The sequence below is a fragment of the Pezoporus occidentalis genome, unplaced genomic scaffold (genome assembly GCF_034315485.1).
Source record: "Pezoporus occidentalis ecotype Australia unplaced genomic scaffold, CSIRO_AGI_Poc_V1 ctg11, whole genome shotgun sequence".
NCBI classification, from domain to species: domain Eukaryota; kingdom Metazoa; phylum Chordata; class Aves; order Psittaciformes; family Psittacidae; genus Pezoporus; species Pezoporus occidentalis.
The window spans coordinates 13,433,973-13,456,400 of record NW_026912886.1 but is presented as its reverse complement, the minus strand read 5'-3'; the positions used below and the strand labels follow the sequence as shown (position 1 = coordinate 13,456,400).

At 38.2% G+C, this 22,428-nt stretch overlaps 1 long non-coding RNA gene across 1 annotated transcript in view; it reads right to left on the bottom strand.

The window, feature by feature from the left end:
- The window catches only part of LOC134170246 (uncharacterized), a 59,123-nt gene extending 55,071 nt beyond the window's left edge, over positions 1-4,052 (bottom strand). The window contains exon 1 of the long non-coding RNA XR_009967171.1: positions 4,000-4,052. This is a non-coding gene — a long non-coding RNA (uncharacterized LOC134170246). The remainder of the gene's footprint in view (positions 1-3,999) is intronic.
- Between the last annotated feature and the right edge of the window lie 18,376 nt (positions 4,053-22,428).

Below are 22,428 nucleotides of genomic sequence, written 5' to 3'. Positions count from 1 at the left end.
TAAGTTTGAAAAGTTGTCTTCCTACCTGCCACACAGCAAAAAAGATTGATTACATTTTCACAAATCTGGTCCCTTACTTTAAGCCAAACACAGGATCTGTAAATGTGTTTCTAAGGTAAAACTTGGTTTTATTATTTTTTGTCATTTCCTTATATATATGCAATGAGCATTCTGAGTGCTTCACTTACCTCTTTTGTAGGCCACAATATGAGACAGTCTTTTCCAAATGCTTATCTTTTCTCCAAATTAATATAGCCTTAGAATGTTACCCTCTGCAGAGCAAACAACATTCCACAATGATGTTGTGCTCTACTGGTACCTTTGAACCTCTCCATAGATTTTCATGCGTTAGATGCTAACAACCTTCTGCTTCTCCCTTTTTACAAAATAGGAATCAGAAAAGTTATCCCAGTTATCCTCAGTAGTCTGAGTCCCAAAAGAGCCCAGAAATTATCCATGTGCACCCTTTGCTTCCATTACATTCTTGACACCTGCCTAAGTATTAAAGCAATACTCATCATCATGATACACGGTTTTCCAGCCGGCTTTTGTAATAACACTAGCCCTTGATACAGAAGTATATTAAAACTGCCTTCTCTCCTGTCCTAATAATTAGCCTATACCTGAACTGATTGATCTCTTGCAGTCTCACACTGCCCACCTGCATAGAAAGTTTCAAATACTGAGGTAGTATTATTTTAGTGAAAATAAACTATAATGACCAAGGCAGCAAAGAAGAGATTTGTTGTTCTTTCAGTCTTCTCCCGTGAAGAAAAAATGTTGGCAGTAGGATTCTGAAAACAAACACTATAGTCAGCTTTCCTCCATTTTTTGACAGTTGGAAGCAAAGTTAAATGGAATGCATTAGAGCTATTTGTTTCAGATAGATCAAAGAAAGATGTACCATCAAGAACAGTTTTCAAAGCACGTGCTTACACATACACACTCCTGCTTTTCGAGGGCACTTTTTAATGGAAGTTACTGTCATTTAATTCCTAGATTACCTGGTGCAGTCCAACAGAAGTCATGCATGACCTTGGGTTTTATGAACATGCTTAGTTTCCAGTTCATAGTAACTGTGATGGTTCTAGAAGCAACCACTTCTTACAGAGATGGTTCAAGAGAAAGGCAGAGGAAAAACACATCCATATCTGCACTGCTTTTCGCTGTGTCTACCTTTTTCACTATTCATGTCAATGCTTGCTTTCAAGCAAGCAGAGGATTTTGTGCTAAATCAGTTCATTATCAGGTATTCACTGAAGTCCTTTGACTTCACCACACAGTCAGGAGCTTCTGGTAGAACCACCAAGCAGACAGCAGCTCCTCACACTATTGCAGTCAAGCCTCACCGGGAGTTACTTATCAGCACTTAAATCACTGCTCTGTATTAGAGTAATAACTCAGGAGAAATGATAAAAAGAAAACTAAGCATCTGTTTGAAGGCTTACTGAAGCCCTGGTATTTACCTAGGCTATGAAGCACAGCAAAACATGTTCCTACTTAAATTCTACCAGCCAATATTATCAGTTATTGCCATTCTAAAATATTTTTCTAGCCCTTAAAACACCTCCTCCAGGGTAAGGATGCTGGCCTTATGCTAGCCAGTGAACATATTGAAAATAAGCTTTGGCAAACAGTTTTGACATAGATATTTTGGGCTGCACATTTTGTTGTTAATGCACAGACACAATCAGTACTACATGATATTTTTATTAAAACCAATTGTGCATATGTTAAAGGGATTAAAGACTGGGTGACGGCTCTCAACATGTTGTTAATATGAAATCAGTCAAAAAACAGCATTTCTGTGAAGATGGCTTGTACACAGTCTGTCTTGATGCACTACTGCAGAGCATACACATCAACAGACCAGAAGGAAGCAGAGCAGAGCTATATTCAGAAATCTTCAAGAGAAGGTAAAAGCCGTGGTAGATCACCAGCTGTGACTGAAACTTGCTGGTAATTCTTGAATGCATAAAGAGGGATAGAAAAAAAGGTAAGGAGTGGGAACTGATAATATATGCAATAGTGATATTAATCATCGCCAAATTACTTGATATGGAAAATTAAGATATAATAGTTTTGAAAACCTGCTGTGTAGCAAGAGATCTAAAAAGCCCTAATCTAAATTGTCCAGAAAACTTAAGTGCTAGACTGACCTTGATGAAGAAACGCTGATGTGAGAAGAAGAGCCTTGAAGACATGTTGAGTTGCTACCTGAATCTAAACAGAATAGTGGGGTGGCATTGTACTATCATTCAAACCACTTAACGTTCAATACCCTAGGTTTAGACCCTCTATGGTAAGTCAGGACAGAAGAACCATCACCACTTGTTCAAGTCTGCAGTGGCCATGCTAAGGAGATAAAATATAAGGGTCTCTACGCAGCTTAATGAAACATTAAATCTGATTTCAGGCTCTGTCCTCCTCATCCCAGCCTCCCAGGTTTTCAGGTTTGGAAAATTGTTTTCTGATCCCACCATGCCTGCAGACTTCTTCCTTCTGCACCCTGCCTTTAAGAGCTTCAGCCTGAGATTTGAGCTGGCTTGTTGCCATGCCTGAGTGGACGCAATACCTGATGGTTTTTAGTGGGTGAGCAAGAGGCTTTTCTGTTCCCTGAACAGAGCCATGAGCCTGACATACACATTGCATCCTACTAATGAGCATGTCTGTGGCCTTCAAAGGAGATAGGAACTGGGGCAGGAAACAGAACTTCACTCAAACTCCTCCCACAGGTTTACACCATGGGATTTAAGTGGTGGACAAACCTAATGCTCAGATTTAGTTGCAAGCTTGACCAAATTTAATATATATGTTTCGGTATAGAGCTCAGCCTGAAGAAATAATGTCATGGATAAATTCACTTTACTGAATTTAGTTTCCCAAATGAGTGACTGAATAATCATTCTTGTTCACCTTAATGATAGTTTTAGGGGAAGTTGTCCATCGCATCCATGTATCTTTTCTTCACACAAAAGCATACAGCTTTGTACTGGATACTAACAACCTATACAAACTGATGTTATTACCAGAGTCACTGTGTATATGTTGGCAATCACGTATGTTTTTCTTCCTTGCACTATATAAATTTCCTTTCCCTAATAAAGTGTGGAAGGTTTCCCAAAGAGTTTAATAGCCCAGAATCACTGAAGTGTAGCTGTTAAAACAAGCTAAACTGGTTTAACTTCTGAGCTGTCAGACTTAATTTGACATGACAAGATCTGACCACTGTTTTCATGTGAATTGCTAAAATTAGGTCATTTCCAAAGAGACGCAATAAATACAAAAAAGAATGCCAAAGTTCAGGGGTTTGGGGGGTTTTATTGTTCCAAATTTCCTTTCTTGAGTAGCAAAACCACATCAATTTATACAATAATCTAAAAGAAATAGTTTAAGCAGTTAAACATACTAATACCCATGAAGAGTAATGTTCCTGGAATTAAAAAATATCATTTTCAAAAGGTATAAGAACATTTTTTTAAAGATACTTAGTTCAATCATTTTTTTTTTCATTCAGGCAGTAGAAGCAAATGCATATGGCAGGAAAATCTGTTAAAACATAGTGCTTTACACCTTTGTACCTGTTCCAAATATGTTTGTCTATAAATTAACTGCACATGGTGGTTTTCACATTGGCTTATTTTATCCATGTGTTCAAGAAATTTAATACATCATTTGCATTGTGTCAATTACAATTCTATTCAGCAGACAAAAAGAGGAGGGGTATAAACATACCTACATATTTTTGCATTTTTAATATGCAATTTATGCCCATATATAAAGGGAAAAAGTAATCCTGTACTTCTACTGCATTTCTGAAGAGCTGAACTACTTTAAAATACCAATGTATTAAGCATCAGAAAGTGATGTCATGCTTTAAAATAGCATCATTTTACAGACAGAAAAGCTGAGCTATGGCTTACTGGTCTACACAACTGCAGGGGGTTTGCCTCAACATCAGCCATTGTCTCTTGGCATACACAGTGAGACTTCATATACCTGCATGCTCTCCAGCAGCAATTAGCACTCATGTCAGCAGCAAAATGTTATTACTGGAGTTTTCCTCAAGGATTTCAACCCACAGAGAATACACTCTAAAGACATCCCAAGCCTGCCTCCTGCTCCTGCAAGCCAGGGTCCCAATTTAAGTAAGGCTGGAAAGTGGCCACCAACTCCCTGATGGACGTTTATCACATGTTGATTGGGTCACCTCACCCTTCTTTTAATTTTAGTGCATGTGAAAGCTACCATACAGACAGGTCTGAAGATGGGAGTCCTTCACTTACTTGCAAGAGTAATAGAGCACAACCTTTTCCATTAACTAGTAATTTAATGCATCTCATTCATTGATGTAACCTTTTAGAAGACAGGAAAACTGCTAGATCACCAAGTCCCATTCCCAGCTCCTGCAGACCACACATTCCCTTTCACAAACTGATCAAACCACAGCTAAAACTACCTGGTTTAGGGGTTTATCTTCTCTATTCCCACCATTGCTTTTATTCTCAGGTTGTTTTGAGACTCACACTTCAGATTTGTTCTCAATTCTACCTTTAATTTAACCTCATGATATCTCATCAATAATATTCTTGGCGTTATGGAGAGGCAATAGAATTTGGATTCTTTCTTTCCATTCACTCTGCACTGGAAGCTTCTGCTTTCACAGGTGTAGTAAATACATCCTTCTTGGTAGTTAGACTGTGACCAGAAATCTCATTTCCTATCACCTTTCCTATGGTATCAGCCTGCTCTGGAATCAGACAGAAATTTGAGATTGAAACTCTGTATCTCTTCACCCAATACAATGCTAGATGGCACACTTAAAGAGGTTACATGTAGAAAAGGTTAATGCCACAATCCCACAAGAACTTGCCTAAAAGCTTAATTTCAGGCGTATAAATAATTCCATTAAATTCAAATTACTCAGGACCATTGAATTCAGTGTGCCAATGCCCATGACTAAATTACAAGGCACAGGATTGTGGATGTAGAGATCATTATCCATGACCCAATTTGGTGGGTCCTCACATAAATCAGATAAACAAATCCCTTCTGCTCATATTTGCAGAGTGCAGAATCCTTGCAAGCTGGATGTCTTAAGAGCTGAAAACAGGGAAAAACATCCAAGCACCTCAGGCACTATGAAGAATTGGTAACTGTGGCCTCAACACCACAGTTTGGTCACTTTTTAAGGACAAAAAATATGGTATAAACAAAACTTAGTGCAGCTTCTTGATGGTACTAATAGGAAAAGATCCATTTGGTAAGCATTGCCTAGCAGGTAGAAATGCTGTCTTTAGGAGCCTCCTTCAATTTTCTTTTTAAAGCTTAACTATATTACAGGAAAGATTTGGCTAAGGTGTGGCTATTCATCATGATATCTGTATTAACAGCAGGATCAGAGAGGTTTCTGTCAATTTTTCATTTTAACCTGGCTTTTACTCTCATAATATAATTATAGAACCCCATTTCATTTATGTTATAAAAAGAAATTAAATCTTTTAATTTTTCTTTTACTAAAAGAAAAGCTTTTTCTTTAAAAAAAAAACTGTGGTAGCGTGCAACATATTTAGAGCTTACGATCAGCAATTTCTCTAAAGAGGAAGATTTAAGGAAAAAAAGTGGCTCTAAAAGTAATTTCAGCAGGAAAGTAGATTAAATATCCACCATATTAGTCACAGAGTATTAGATGGAATTGGATTGACTGGGAAGAGGTCAAAGAGTTACTGAAGGTTTTAGCCCACCAGAGGAGCAATAAAATTCAACCATACTTAAAATCATTAGCTTTAAACCCTTTGATATTAGATCCAAACCTCCAGTACTTACAGAAGGAACCTCCAAGCACCATGCCAAGCCAAAAAGAAACCCTTTAAGACATCTACATTTCACGGAAACCTGTGTGTGAAGTAGAGGAGTGACGATAAGAAAGACTGGGACACAAATAGAGGGGAAAGTAAAATGCTGCCTTTCAAGAAAGTTAGTTTATAAAATAGCAACATGTTCACTTTAAGAAGTTCTAGTGGAGCCTGTGATTCTTTTTTTAGCTAACAACTCACCCACCAATTCCTGTACACTTTCTTCTGTTTGCTTCCTTGCCCCCAAAACCACTGCTCATTTCTCCCATCCTTTCATCGTGATGACAAGGCGCATTTCCCCTCACAAAAAAGGGGATGTGTTTGCAGAGTGAGGATAGCACCAAAACTCAGCAATCGGGGATCTGAATTTTGTGACGTGATAAAGACGCTATGTGCTGAGAACAAGGCAAGGAGGGAACCTAAAAAACCCTGAAGTCTTCTAGCACCGAGACAACCCAAAAGAAAGCAAAAAAAGCAGAGGAGTAATTAAAAATGCTGAAGACAGTGACAGGTCTCAAGTTTTTGAACTGGCTCCCTATTTAACAGGAAGGACGGTTTCCATCTGAGAGAAGAGATAAAAGAGAGACTTTGCTGTAACTAACAACCAACTGACATATTTCTGTTGGTTTCTTACATTTTTCCACTCATTTTGAAAATGACAAGTATAATTAAAGTTGTTAAATACATCGAGGGACTTGTCAGTCAACTAAGGTATCAACTCTTACAAATTCGCCACAATAAGTACTGTGCACAGCACAATGCAGAAGAAATTAATCTCACTAGAAAGATTCAGTCATTTGATGACCCTATAAAAAACTCATCTCAGATTTCCTATTTTCTGGGGCAAGAAGAACTCTTCTTCATGTGTTTATGAACAGAAAATGTATGTCTTTAACTTCTGTAGTATAGCAAGATGAAAATCTCAAGAACAGCTTTGCTGCCTCTTCTGAAATATTTGGGATTTTAATGTACATATTCCACAGGAGCACATTAGTATTTTTGCAGAGGTATTTCTTGTTTTATCCTTCATGAAAAATAAAGGGGATGCTCGAGGAAGATACTTTTTAGGGATAAGTTCCACTAAACAAAACTTGGTCGGGACCCTGCCATAATGCTCAAACTAAATTAAGCAGGACCTAAGTAATACTCAAGCCTTGTGTTAGCTATGCTTGCAGGATGATTTTAATCTTAACACATAAAACCTCTTTTAGCTATAGCCTTTCAAGCCATCCAAAAAAAGCCAAACCTTCAAAACGTGATTTCAGCACTCAGCAAATCCATGTGTGGTAACAGGTAAATATGATCCAAAGGGCCTGTCAGGGGAGATTCATGCAAATACACGAACTAGTTCAGAAACAGTAATGCAGGAAATAACCTACCCTCAAAAACACGAAAACATGCTTTTTCAGTGTTTAAGAAATAAGAGGCCATCATCACTCCCCACCACCAAAATGTGCTTTTCTGAGAAAACAGCGGATTAAGTTCATGTAAATTAGCAACCCGTGCATAAGATGAAATACTCTGCTTCAGCCTCCCTCCTGTGCAGAGCAGGAACCTCTCAAATCTTACGGACTCTGCACATCACACCTGTGGGATCTTCTGCTTCTAACACCCCTGGGGGAAACGGGAGCTGGGACACAGCTCTAGATGGCAGCACAAGGCCACGAGGGGCAGCAGGTCCTTCCCCTTCCCTCCTGAATGCCCTACAAACCTTTAGAGATGGGCAAAAACCAGGTTCCTGGAACACACTAAAACTCTTCAGGGAAGCAAAACCCGCAGAAGATGTTAGTTCTACTTCACATAATTCGTGACAAAGTTTTCAATTTGAATAAACTCATGCGAATAAACCGCAGTCACTCCTTTAGTTGCTGTATAAATGGGGAAGAAAAACCATATGAAGCTTTGGCTCAGCCATTAACACACATGTTCAAGAGCAACGCCAGTGTGAAGGGAGAATAACTTCCAGCTTGTCAAAGGCTTCAGTAAGTGATTCCCTTCCAGGCTGAATTCCTCCAATCCCTTGTGGGGCAATATAACTATGAGCTTATTCCGAAGATGGGAATCAATGCTGTCTAAATTAGCACGACTGATGTTACAGGATGTCAGCTGGGTTCTCATGGTAAAAATGAAGGAGCCCTGATTATAAAAGCAGTTTTAATTCTTGTTTGGAACTAAAAAAAAAAAAAAGTAAATAAAAATAAAGATTTACAGGCTGATTTATGCCCTGGCATTTTAGCATCCCCACTAGTTACAGCAGACTTTTTTCTTGTAGCATTTCATAAGATGATCAGATGGAAACCAGACCAGTTTCTCCCCTCCTGCTAGTGGAAGGTCAATCCTCAAGGCAGCTCAGTCTTTGTTGTTGTTTAAACCTTGACAACACTGCTGGGATTGTCAGAAATAAGTGAAGGTTTATATACATAGAATACCTGACCACTTAGAGCTCTCCTGAGCTCTCCTTTGTACAAGGCAGATTATGGATGAATCTTACAAATACACTTGCAATAATGCAAGGCAGTTGCTTTTGCACTTCATAAAAATAAACCCAGAGACCTTGGAAAACTTATTTTCCCTGATGGAACTTAAAGTTTTAAGCTGTTTTGATGAGTAGGATAGTGGAATAAAAAAATGCACACACAAATACTACTGTCTAAGGACACTCATAAAAGAGTATCTCCAAGGATGATGTCGCACACAAGTTAGAATACACTATTGTATCAAGTCCTGTGTTTCATAATTTAAATCAGAACTGGAAGAATGAGGCTGGAGTGATCAATTTCTTTTCAGGGATAGTGACTGAAAGAATAGTTCCTATTTCATAGGTTTTTTTGGTGCCTAAAATAGTCTGTTTTCAATCTCTGAGGGCTTATTTTTCTTTCTAAAGGTGGCGTGGGGCCTGGGGGACCCACTTAAAGTTTCTTGCCATACTTGGCCAAGAAACACAAAGTGTTGGTGAAGTATAAACACAGAGCCCTTTTTCTTTGACCCATTCTGCAGTGTGATGGGATAGTGTTGTTAGTTTATGTGAGAGAAAATGGCATAGGCTTTCTGAGGAAAAAAAAAAAGGGAGAAAAAAGAAAAAAAAGTGGAATTGGATTAAGGCCTTTGTGCAAGCCTCAATGCTGAGGGGAATTAGCAATAGTTGTAGGCACTTAAAGGAGCTCTCATGCTGAAGCTTATCCCAGATTTTACACAATAAACATTTGAATATCAACAGTGTTTTGCAACTTGCAGCACTAATGTATAAACTTCTTCCTTTTGAAAGTCCCAAATCCCTCCAAACGTTCGCAATACCCTCTACATAAACATGTAGGGCCTATGGTGGAAAACACCCAGGCAGGGATGTAAGTCTAATTTTTTTTCTTTCTTTCTTTTTCGTCCCCAAAAGTGATCCAGTACCATTCGCTGGTTTAAGTGCTTCAGAAGTTCTGTGTTTTAACCAACTTTTTCCCCTCCAGCCTTACTTTCCATTTAAAAGACAAAGATGGCAATGAGATATGAGCTTGACTGGGGTATCCTAATATTACATATTTCATGTTACAATAAAAAGGCACTCAAAAATAACCCCTTAAAGTGCTTCATTAAAATACTGATCTATTCTTCTTACTGGTATGTTCCTAGCTATTATTCCGAAGCTCAGCTGGCAAGCTTAAACCACACTACATCATGAACACTTGGGGACAAACATTCAGTTCTCTTCCTTTAAACTCATCTGCAGGTGAGCAGGACTCAGAATAGACCAACTAGGGAAAGCCAGACTCCTTGCTGCTAGAGCTGTACTGACATCCATGGAGTTGGTGTCATTAGCTTTAAGTCAAGCCTGGCAATTAATGACAGATTCAGAGTTTCGTAACATTAGGTGTATCAAATTCACACTGACATAGTTGGGAAAATGACCCGTCTTTTCCAGGCAGCAATCAGCTAGATTTGCAGTTAACATGACATTTCTACTAGCTTTTCTAGTTGCAACTTAATTTTGGTATCCTGTTTAAGGAATGATAGCCTATTCGGAAACAAGTTACTTCCACAGTCTTAGTATGAGCCCAAAGTAAATCTCAATACAGTATGTAATTATAAAAGAGCCCCCAAATTTCCTTTTTAGCTGGTGTTAGGGAGGTATGTACGTAATCGATTTTACACCATTGTATCTGTAGCTGTCCACTAAAAGACTGAACAAAGAAATAAGCCCATGGTGAAATAGCAGGGTGGGAAAAAACTTAGAGATCATTTTTTGTTACAGTGTTTGTTTTGTGCTTGAAAGAACTGTGATAAGAAACTCATTGCATTAAGAAAAAATGAAGACATTACTGCCCTGTCCAGCTCTGAAGCATGTTGAAGCAGTTTGCCTATTGAATTTGATACAATGATGTATAGATGAATAAAGTTATCTCTAGTATTGAATGGGACGGTGTCAGTGGGAGGGTAAAAAGGGAGGAACTTGGAATCTGAAAAGAATACTTTTCCCCCCCCCTTCTTTTTAAGAACTTGAAGGTCAGGGTCCAGCTGCCGTAAAAGGCTAGAGGACAAACAAAATGCTGCACAGGCCCAAATAAAGACAACTATAGACACATTGCAGAGGTTTCCTGCTTCAAGTAGCTATTATATTAACCTACACTTTAGGCAAAGAGCATTTTAGGTTTCACACTGATGAAAACATAGGATGAGCAGAAGCATCAGTAAAAGTTGCATCTTTAAATGAAACAGATGAAACAGGCCAGCAAAGGTAGGAAACAATTTTTTACAAGAGGAAATTACATTGATTCTAGTTTACTTGAAAGTCTATTTTCATTGAGATAAGCCAGTAACCTTGCTTTTCTCTTCTTTACAACCAGCTAGTAGCTATTCTAATTGATCTATTGCATAGCTCCTTGCAAGGCCTATATCATATACAGTTAGGAATGCACAGTCTTGAAATATGAGTTAGTATATGAAAAATGCATACTTGAACTCATTGTTCATTCAGCCATGTTTATAAACCGTTAATATTCTGATAATCTATCATTCCCATCACAGTGTGGGGAATAAAGGGAAGAATCTTCAGTGAAGTAGTCAGAAGGGTTAATATCACTGATGAGAGGGGTAAACCTACATTAAAACATCAAGTTGAGCTGCATTTTGTCATTCATGCTCAGTGCTGCTTATTGTTGTCTTCTAATTATTCTAAATTTAAATGTTTCCCCATAAGATGAAAGAATGGCTACTATCTTCTTTTTTTTAAACGAAGAAAAACCTAGTAGCCTGTCCTGTTCAGCAGGGGGGAGGAAGGGGCTGGATAGCTTTGTTCTGAGTTTGCTTGGCTTTTTTAAGACAAAAAAAGAAACAGCAGAGTTAGAATAGTGTCACGATCACAAGCTTTTAGCATACATAAATTTGGTAACTTCAGGTGATTGCTATAAACCCCAACCCAATTCATTGGATTATTGGGTTTCTAACACCAGTTTCTCTTTTTTTTTTTAAATCAGTGGCATCAGATTCTAAAGAATTATTCAAAGGAATTTAACAGCTTGATTTAGCATATACATTTTGCAATAGAGAGACTTTATAGTAAATAAATCGAGATCCTACTGATGCCACATAAAGCCAAATAAGCTCTTTCCAACTTTAATTTTTAGACTAAAGGAGACATTTAATCATGTAAGCTGGCAGAAAGGGAAAGACAGAAACTAGAACAATCTTCTGTTAAAAAAAAGAATATTTTCACCCTCCAACAAAAATTATTTAAGAAACAAAAGTTGAAAATAAAGGTCAAAGTAGAACACGAAAAGAAAAAAATGCAACAGTTAAGCCTTAAAGAAAAAAGCCACTCTTTCACTGTTTCCAGGCTAATGTAAGTTGCAGATCATTAACTGAATGCATTGTCTAATGGGCATAAATGATAGACTTCATTTTGAAGTTTCTCTTTCATCTGCAGTCAAACTTGGAGTTTGATCCAATATATATAGATAAATCTGGGGATTAATCTAGAGGTTTAAATGGTTTAGCCAAAGGCTGGTCCAGCTTTATAATAATGACAGCTGATTTGTGCTACTTTCCACTGAGATTTCTTTTTTTGGATGACCCCCCTACATATTGCATCTTGCAATTAGACTGTTGACAACTCTATTATGCTGACAGCAGAGGTAGAGCTACACAGGGAATTATACAGCATGTTATGCTGTAGATGTTACTCACAGATGTCTTAAGAGACCGTAGTTTGTCCCATGTGTTCATATCTATGCTGCAGTGCATCTCGAGTTGCAGTTGTTTGAGTCAGAATTGGTGACATGCTGAGTCTAATGCAACTCTTACCAACAACTTTCCGAGATTAGGAGCCTGTCAGGATGATGTCAATGGAGGTTTAAGAAGTGCTTTCTGAAGTTGTTCTGAGTTAATAATTAATGGGTATCTCCCTTTGATAGTTCTTTTATATTTGGATGCAGCTGTCTGGAAATAACCACAAAGGGAAGCTGATTTTATTTGTCATTAATTTTGACTTTACTTAGCAAATGATCATGTGTCCCACCATCACAGCTTTACTAATCTGGCTGTACTATAATGTGAAGATGAAATCTTTGATTAACAAAATAGATTAATCAGTTTCTAGGGTGTTTTGGGGTAAGATGCGTGTACATACATCTCCTCCCAAGCAGTTTTCCAGTACATGCTTAGAGATGTGTTAAGTGTTAAAAGCTGTCGAGTAATCAGAACGAGGTTTTTGATGTAGGCTGCAGCTTCATCTTGTATAAATGAGTGTTTTGTCAACTAAAGCAGGAACATTTTGTCTGCACATACGAGGTGAAGATTCAGCCCTTCATACTGGAAAACACAGGTTTCAGGCTCAAACCATATTTTATACTCCTAAGCCAGCTTTACAAAGGAAATTAACCTGAATTAATTTCTAATATTATTATTTTGCCATGATAATGCCCACAGTCACTAAATGCTGCCTAGATAGATGCAAAGACTATGCCTTACCCTAAATAATTGCTGTTTTATATTGATTCATTTTCCAGTACCTGAACTATGTGCATATGAGTACTACCTATTACACATTCCAACTCAGGCACGAGAATAAATTCACATATATCTGAGCTTAATTTCTTTGCAACCAAAAAGGCTTCAAGGTTCAGTCCTTTATGAAAGCTCCATACTGCCACAGAAATGTACCTAAAATACTCTGTGAAATAGTCTAGGTCAGTCTGACAAAAGTATTAAAATTGCTTCATAAAAGGAATTAGGGAAGCAGAGGACCTGAAAGAGAAGGACAGAAAAATGCAGTAGCCTCGATATTTAGAGATTTCGTTTGAACGCTTGCATCTACAAATAAATTAATCTGTATTACTTCAAAATACCCTTAAACTAAAAATGAAATCTTTACAGATCAGGTGAGAAATTATCTATGCATGAGACCCATTCAAATGCACTGGGCTATTTTTGTATGAGAAAAATAGTTTAAGGATATTTTATTATTACCTACAAATTAAGAATCAAAGTAAAACCTAGTAGTTAAATAACAGGTCTCACCCTCCTGGGTGATCTACCCTGTGTAGGTAGAATCCTATTGAGACAGAACACTTTACTAGTCAGATAATGAACAAGCAGCAAGTTTATTGTATTGATTTTTAGAGAGCACACATTTCTAAGTGGCATTAATACAACATAGTACCAACTTCCTAGTTACTAGTTATTTTCCATCCCATGATTCAAGTTTCAAGTTTATAACGGGTGCAGGCTCAAACTTCTCCAGTAAGACCACCAAATAAAATTAGAAAGAACTGTGGTTATCTATTTAGACGTCGCAGTAGGCTCCTGTAGTGCAACAAATACACATTCTGGTCCCAAGTTTTTAATTCAGTGGGTAGATTTAGCTATAGCTGTGAGTATCACCTGTTAGCAAATCTGAAAAACTTCAGAGATATGATACCCTCCCTATGATACCCAGTGAGCATCTCAAATATATCGGAGTGCTTGAACACATTTGTGGTCTTTGAAGGGCACGCTTAAGAGTTAAGAGATGGCTTGACCATCATGCCACGGTTCTCACTGGGCATCCATAATTGAAAATAGCTTCCCTTGCTCTTTCCCCCCCTTCCCAAACCCAGCTTAAAAAGTAGTTTTAAGAAGTTGACAGGTGTCAGCAGGGAAGCTGAAGGTACAGCAAGGTCTTCAGGCTTATTTTTTTCCCTACCTCTTTACCTGTTCAGACAGATTAAGTCAGGAAAAGATGCTGTTTCAGTCACCCTGAGCATTTGTTTACTATTTGAGCTGGATTTGATATTTATCAGTAACATGCAAGTAGGACAAAGTGGCTAAATCTCAGTGAGGGAACTCTAACAGCTTTTGTTTAATATGACAACAAATAAACACATACCTCTGCCTGTGTTTATATACATAGATGTGAATGTTTATCAGTAAAACATTTAAAACACATTGAACTGCACTCAAGCAGAAGTCATTATCCTCCTCGGTTTCTCTCCCCTTTAAAAGAGGGACAAAGATAACAGGGAATTGTGAGGATTTTTGTTAATGTGTACTCTGTAAAATTATCTGATCGAAATAGTAAACTCTCCTGAGAAACTTTAAATCAAGTGTTCCAAAAAGCACTCACATTTTAAGATAACTACAGATAACAGGTTTTGAAAGGAAGCATTAGGAAAATGAAGCTTATAATATTTCAGTGCCCACCATCAGACTGCACAGCAGTCGTTTGTCCAGGGCTTGTTACTATCCTCAATTATATTTTAAAGTCTGAGATTAAGGAAACACATCAGTATTTAGCTTACTGTAACATTCAATTTCAGCTCACTGTTATGCTCTTAAATGCAGGTTAAAAGCATTGAAGAAACATTTCTGATTAAATAACTCCACTGGTTCCAAACAGCTGCAGAAAAAGCACACATTGAGTGTATCTGTATCTTCGCTTCATACTTAACTGACCTAAATAATGACTATTTTGTGCAAATTTCACCAAAAAGTCCATTTTTAAACTGCAAATAAATATTTTGGATAAACGCACAGCTCGAAGTGTATAACTAAATACAGAAGTTTTCTAGTGTTTCTTCTAAAAATCTGAAATATGCCCAATAGCAAAACGCTTTAAATTATTTACATATGTAACCATTTAAGAATAAATATTCATGTCCTAGGTATAAAATTTTGTTCTTCTGTTCCAGATGGAAAATATTTTGTTTCTAATAAGAACAAATAACATGACAAGGGATTTTATATTTAAAAAAAAAAAGACAAAGTAATATTTCCTGCTGTGCTAGCTCTGTTTCACTGATGTGGTTAAATAGATCTCTAACATTCACCACTTCTTAAAGGTACATATAACCAGGGTGATGACAAGATATCTGTGTCATGGTAAATTGAGAAATAATTATTCTATTCTTTGATTTATTACATCAGCTCTAAAGCACCTAACTAGAGCTGGGTATTGCAACCTATGCACATGTGAATACCTTGCCTCATGTTATTTGTCTCATAGTATATTCATATGGGTTAATTACTCCTGGATGTAAAGACGAACAAAATTTGGACCTTAATTCTCCGCTTTACCCTTAAATCTTTATTAGCCTCTGCCTACAAGATGATACCTATATAATAAAGAAAGGAGCAAACTACACCGTTGCTCCAGTGTAATTTTTTTTTAGGTGTTTTGAGCCTGAAATAAAAGCTCTGTTAACAAGTGCACAGTTGAAAGCTTTGCTTTCTATAGTGTTAAGACGCTTGCTGCCATTTGATGAAAATTATTAATACTAACACAAAAATTGTTTTAAAACCATTTATATGGAATACATACCTACCTCTTTGGTTAAAAATCAGTGATCCATTAAGGCTTTTCTTGCTTTTTTCCAAGCTGTGAGCATACTGCGTATTTAAGTGTGTGTAAGAGTGAAGGTGGGGGGTAGGTTTAGCTGAATAAAAGATTGCTTGATATCTTGAAGTCCTTTGAAGAGTTTTATAGGCTTATAAAGCCCAGTGTGAATGAATGACATTTTTCCCCCTTTACTTTTACATATGGAACTTTGTTAACCTGCGTTTCAATTAGTGAATAATTATTAATTATACTAATTACAGGTTTAATGAAAACCACATACATTGCAAAAAAAAAAAAGGAAAAGAAAAGTTAAGCTCAGGGCTGAAATTGTAGCTGCAGACAGTGATGCTGCAATAAAGGCTGAAGCAGCACTTTCACTTGGGGGGGTTTACGTACATGTATAAATTCCTTTAAGAAAATGATAAAGCACTAAAACAACCTTTTACAAGGAAAATCCACAGAGAACATACCCAATAAATTATTTCAGACAACCCTCATTTTTGCCACCAAGTGCAATAACCATTTACTTTGTTTTAAAACTAGAACCTTAGTGGATTCATCCGAATCTTTATACAACACAGAAAGCGGTCTTCATTTTTGTATTTAACTATCTACACAAAAGAAGCCAGAACAAATTGCAAGTTATCAGTGGCTAGAAATTATAATTGCTTTATTCTGACAAAAGAGAACATTTCCTGAATTATTTTAAGCCAGCAATCACACAGTGACCCTAAAAACAAGTCAGGAAACTTCGATCTGATGCTGTCCTGAGCAATTCCCATCAGTGCATTTCTCTTCACAATCTTTAAATCCCCAAAAGGAAAGAAACATTAATTTGAAACCTCTCAGTTTCTGAATGCCTCTTTTTGCCTATGCTCTGTTAGTTATACTTTCAAATAAACTTTTCAGAATCCTCCAACATTGTGGATTGCTTCTCTCTGGAAAAAGGCACCCGCACAATGTTTTACAGAATGCACATGAATTAGAAGCTAATTATTTACATCTTTTACACATATGCAAAGTCTAACAAAATATGCTGTTTACTAGAAATCACTTCTCTTTTAATCTAGCATCAGCTTTAAAAATAAGAAGTTACACGACTGAAGATCATTATTTTAAAAACTTAAATTGTTCTTACTGATCATTCATTATTTCATAGCATGGTTTGAAATCATCGAAACATTCGTTATTAAATATCACCAATATAAATCTACTGTTGCTTTCCAAAAAGCTTTGCCTGTTGTTTTCCCTTGTCTCCTGGATTTAGTTAAGGATGTGTTTTAAAGCACTGAAAAAATGTTTCCATCACATTATTACACAGCAATTGAGACATATTTGCATAATGAAAAATAATTAAATAGATAATATCAATAAGTATGATTAAAACCATCTATTTTGGGAGGTTTGAAAGTGGGAAGATGTAACTAATATTTCTAAATTGCCATTGTAAAATTAATAATGTTAAACATTTTTTTGTTAAATAGCATGCAAAGCCACCAGCAACTCTTTTATTTTAAACCTCTTTTTATAACGCTGTTGTTGCATTTTCCACAATTAACTGGAAACTTAATCCATCAAAAGTACATACAATTAGATCAACTATAAGGAGATGAAATTACTTTTCATATTTCTCTTCCCATGCAGAGAGAGAATTTCAAAATTAAAACAAATTAACTAGGTTATTGAAATCCACTTGTGATCTTGATTTTAGATTTAAACAATACTTTAGCAAATACTTAAACAGGCAATTACTGTTTATACAGTAAACAGAAAACTGCCTGCAGTTTTAGATGTACTAGATTCACTAATATTGACAAGTAAATAACTGTTTAGAGCTGGAATCAGACTTAATTACTATAGTCAACAATATTCATCATTGAATGCAGCATACAGCCTATACTAAAGTATAACATTATATATTTACATATTTGCTATTTACTCATTTTTCCTAATAGGATAAATTAGAAAAGATGAAAAATGTATACAATATTTAATATGCTGGCCCTAGAAAATGCAGGTATCAATCACTTCAGCAAGCTCTAAAGACACAAGAATTTAAGTCCTTTCATTTCCAAACAATACAACAAATATTAATTAGGTCCCCCTCCTGCAATTCGATCAAAATCTTTGTAACAGTCTCCCTGAACTCAGTAGGGCTCAGACCAGGACCCTTGACAGGCTCATGGAATTTCTTTCCTCTTGATTTGAGCTATTATCAAATTAAAGAAGTTCTGCAGCTTGACTTTCTACCAATTGTATTTCAATTTTCAGAGAGCAGCTCTTTTTTTTCCCCCTCTTTTATAACCTATTTTTGGATTAATAACGTTAGCTCTTGACATTATTGCCTGAACATCACTGAAATTAAACAGCATGAGAAGATGTGTCTGTTCCTAGGGTTAGAGCGTGACTTTTCATTGTATATTAAGGCTCTGTGGGAAGCAATCTCTGGGAGGCTGCCCTTATAGAAACACCCTTTTGAGTAGTTTTGGGCACTCCAAGGTTTCTTTTTCATGTCCTTCTGCAGAAAAAAATCAGTGCCTTCTTAGACCAAAGAGTTTTCCCTAAGCACACAATAAGTTAGAGTCTACACATGTCTCCCCACTGGCTTCAGCCCATGGTACAATTCCCACCGACTCAACAGCAGCACAGAAATAGCTGCAGCCCAAAATACAGAGTATGATGGCTCTGGACAGGCAGCTGGTGCACACATCAGATCAGAGCCGTAACGTGCAACAGCTCACAGGTCAGTAAGATAGATTACAACAAAAGCAGACAGCTGAAAAACAGCCAGCAGCAACTTTCAGCATAGACCTGTCAAAGGTCCGCTTGCTGAGGCTCTTTGGTAGGTCCCAGCAAAGGTTGTGGTGTCTGTGCTGGGGTCTACAAAACCACATGCAAGCATCAGGTAGTGCAGAGGACCCACAATGAGATCTCCTACAACACAGCAAAGCAGTTATGTTTTCTTACAAAACTTAAGTTTATATGCAAGAGGAAAGAAGAAAGAGCCCAACTCCCCTGAAACACTGCTCATCTCTGACTTCTCCTTGAGATCCTTTAACAAATTGCAAGACCTTTGTCTTTGTGTTAAACCCTAATTTTTTGGCCATTCACAGGAAATTCAGGCTTTGCCTCTAACATGGAAAACACATCCTGGTCCTTTACCTATAAAGTTTCTCACAGCAGATCCCACAATGGATTTACACTCGGACCTGGGCAAAAGGGCTTGAAGAGCCTCAAATTCACCCTGCTCAGAAAGGACCTCCTTTCCACTTTTGCAAAGCAGTCATATGGAGCCACTGCTCAGAGCACGCAAAGCAAAGCAGCTGTGTCTCCACACACTGCTCTCAGGTTTGGGAAGTAGATTTTCCTTTCCAGTTTGTCTTATATGAATAATATGGATTTTACCATGCAGGAGGAACTGACAGTTGTGAAATGGCTTTAGTAATCAATATATCCAAGTTTTTAATATCAGCAACACAACAATTCACAGCCACCGTGGGCTAGAGTGGAAACCCATCAGCAGTAGGTCACACAAAAGCTTACCCAAGCCCTCTTCTCCCCTGCACTCAGGCATAACTCCTCTGAAATCAGTGGGAGTTTGCTTGAATCGGGAGTAGGGTTCACTCAGTGATAACCCTGAAGTTAAAACACCTATTGCCTCACTACAGACCATTTCAAGGACTAGCTCCGATTATCCTTCCCCAGCAATGGAAAAACAAGGTATGCTCTCACACTTCAAACCTAGGGGTGGGTTGATGGAGCTGCCAAGTCTCCTCCAGCATTGTGACATACTGAAAAACAGCAGCTCAATGTTAATACTTTGCAGAAGCCCCTTATTTTCATTTCCATGCACTCATTAGGATTACACAGGTGACTGGTGGTACTTGGTAAGTGTCTCCATGATTACACAAAGTGCCATATTAACAAAAAAAATCAAAATAAAAATGGTTCGTCAACCACCACAGAAAATGCTGCTGAATGTTTCATGAGCAACTGGTTTAGCCTCCAGATGCCTGCATGCTATGAGTTAATCTTTAATTACATGATCACACACCAAACTTCAGCCTCAGCAGCAGGAGCTCTACAGCATTACAAGCAACTAAACCCAAGGGAAGGAGCACGAAGGGCTGCTGCAAGTTCCCACTACACTGCACTGGTATAAGCCTGATCTCAATTCTTGCTGTTCTCAAGTTTCCGGTGGAAGAGGGGTTTGTCTCAAGACCAAGGAAAACAAAAGCACCAAAGCAGCCTGCAAACATGGGTATCTACATCACCAAAGCCCAACTACCTCTGAGTTTTGGATCAGGCCCAACTTGAACATTTTCTGGTAGGATTACTGTTGTCCTTCTTCCCCCTTTTCTTCCATCCCCAGAAAGAACATGAAAGCTGACTCTATAAACAGCATCCACCCACCATTTCTCCCCACAAATTCCTAAAATCCAGAGGCAAAACACTCAAGGGATTCTACCACAAATACAAAATAAGAGCAGATGAATCATGGAGGGGATCAGGTGTATGTAGGAGATGTTCTTCTTTCTCTCCCCCCATTTGACAGCCCTGACATACGACATGTACCAAGCCAGCAGGCCCAGGAGAAGGGGGAAGGGGGGAACCTGGCTGAGCAGAGGCAGTTCTTCCCCCCAAGATCCTCAAGCCACACTCTCCCCTTGGTGCCTGTGCCTGCAGCTCCCCCAAAAGCTTCATGCCAGGGCTGAGACCCCTTTCCCCTCCCTCAAACAGCTCTTCACAGGCTCTTTCCTGCCATTCTCCAAAGGCAATGCCCAAAGAAATCCAACTAACCAGTTTTACCAGGAAAGCACACCGGAGAAGTTAAAGCTGTCTATATATTGCCCTCCATATCCCTCATTTCTATTGAATACATACAGAGCCAGGCAAATTCATGCATCCAACTGATTCATCCCTAATCCTAACACAACATAAGCTTGTATGTGTCTATACTCCGAGGAGTAATCCCGGCTACTTCAGCAGGACTCCGCTGGGGGCGGAGGGGGGAAATCAGGCAGATAAATTAGTTCATGTTAAGCTTTAAAACTGTGCCATTTCTTCCTTTACATCATTTGCTGATTGATTCCTGATTTGGGGTCTTTATAAGAATTTTGTAGGCTAGGCACTTCTGCAGCAGGCAAAGTGACAGCGAGTCTCGGGTGGATTTCTGGACAACAGAGTAATATTATATCATTGTGTCTGCTCAGTGCCCTCTCCGTGCACAATAGCTCTGAGTGGCAGTGCCTGGTAAGCGGATGAAGCAGTAAGAAGTATATGATCTGATGAGCTTGGCTAAGCTGGGGGAGTCTCTTCTACTCGGCTAAATTAAAAACCTCCCTGCAATTTCAGTCCTAATCACCCCCTCTGATGCTGTAATTGATGATGGTCAGTTAACTCCTTCACTCCCAAGGCCACTTATCCCAACCTAGAGAACTGCACATTACTCAGCTCTCCATGACTTAAATCAGTTGGATTTAATGGAGTTTTCTTGAAATTTCAGAAAATTAAAATCAAAGTATATAGGGAGTCACAGTGTAAATATCTCATGGCAGGTCTTGGGTTATTTTAGATCCACGATGCCCTGCTCTCAAGTGGCACAAGCTGTCTCTAAGCCTGGTTTGTGGAAAAATCTCTGCTCTTCAGTGGCACCGAGACATACATTGGCTTCTCTGCCACTCTCCTCCCTGTGGCTGGCACAGGCAGGGAGCCAGCAGCATTATTACACCCTTGCACCTCCCAGCTGGCAAAACGGTCCTTTGCAGCCTTTACCAGTTGGTGCAAGCTGCTCTAACTTGTGTTAAGAAACCAAACCAGAAAAGAAAGTGCTATTTGCATTTTCAGCCTGATTCCAGACACAGCCCCTATATGCTCCACATACAGGCTAGGCTGTTGGCTCTTGCACAACATGCTCCAAACTTAATAACAAAGGTGTGACTAGAGCTGTTAAAACAATCCTGGAACTAAATAATAACTTCCCATTCCACCTCCTATTTAGGAAGGTATTCAGGCAATTGTCTTTGTGCATTGTTTTCCTGTAGAATTGTTTAAGTCTGACTCATACCAAGAAGGGAAAAAAAAAAATCTAGAAGATGTAATATATGTTTATACTCTGCTGAATGAGGCTTTGCAGCGCTGGGAAATCTATAGCATGAATTATTCTAACTGATTTATAATAGACAACAATGCCTTAAAGACTGTATTTTGACTATTTGTGCTTTCATGACAAGATTGATGTACTGGTTGCATCAGTATTCAGTGACTAGAGCATCCAAAGCATATGTCCATATACCTGTTCCAGAATTACAGCCTATGACTGCACTTTCAAAAAGGACAAGAGGCTTGCTTTTTTTATTACTTATTTGTAAGGTTGTAATTCTTAAGGTTGCAATTCTTAAGGTTGTGCCTTAAAAGCACAGATCTCAATAAAACTTACATTTGATACAGTTCCAGTACAAACATCCAGTCATTGACCCCATGCCATATTAGAATGCCAGAAACTGCTGGAGTCTATTCTTATTTCTGTTGTGCTCCTTTACTTCTTTTTCTGCATGGGGAATAGCCTGCAAAGTCTTGATAATGTGAACCTACTTGGTTACAAACCTCGGCTCTGCTACTCTGTAGATAAGAACCCAACTGACTCAGGAGGTATCTGGGTATCAAGACACGAGCCAGCTCAGAGGAGACCAAGGCAGAAACCCCTCTCTGCAACCTGAGTAGTAGGGGTTCAAAGCTGCTCCCCCTAAGATGCTTCAGGACTACTTTACTTAG